Below are 312 nucleotides of genomic sequence, written 5' to 3'. Positions count from 1 at the left end.
TTTTGTTGGGTGTCCTGGTTTCACCTGGGATAGAGTTCATTTTCTTCCTAGTAGCTGGTACAGTGCTGTGTTTTGGGTTTAGGATGAGAATAATGTTGATAACACACTGATGTTTTAGTTGTTGCTAAGCAGTGCTTACACTAGCCAAGGACTTTTCAGCTTCCCATGCTCTACTGACTGAGAAGGCTGGAGGTGCACAAGAAGCTGGGAGGGGGCACAGCCAGGACAGCTGACCCCAACTGGCCAAAGGGACATTCCATACCATGTGACGTCATGCTCAGCACATAAACTGGGGGAAAGCTGGCCGGGGGG

The sequence above is a fragment of the Aptenodytes forsteri genome, unplaced genomic scaffold (genome assembly GCF_000699145.1).
Source record: "Aptenodytes forsteri isolate BGI_AS27 unplaced genomic scaffold, ASM69914v1 Scaffold67, whole genome shotgun sequence".
In the NCBI taxonomy this organism is placed as follows: Eukaryota; Metazoa; Chordata; class Aves; order Sphenisciformes; family Spheniscidae; genus Aptenodytes; species Aptenodytes forsteri.
The sequence above is the reverse complement of the archived record's forward strand: the minus strand, read 5'-3'. Positions refer to the sequence as shown.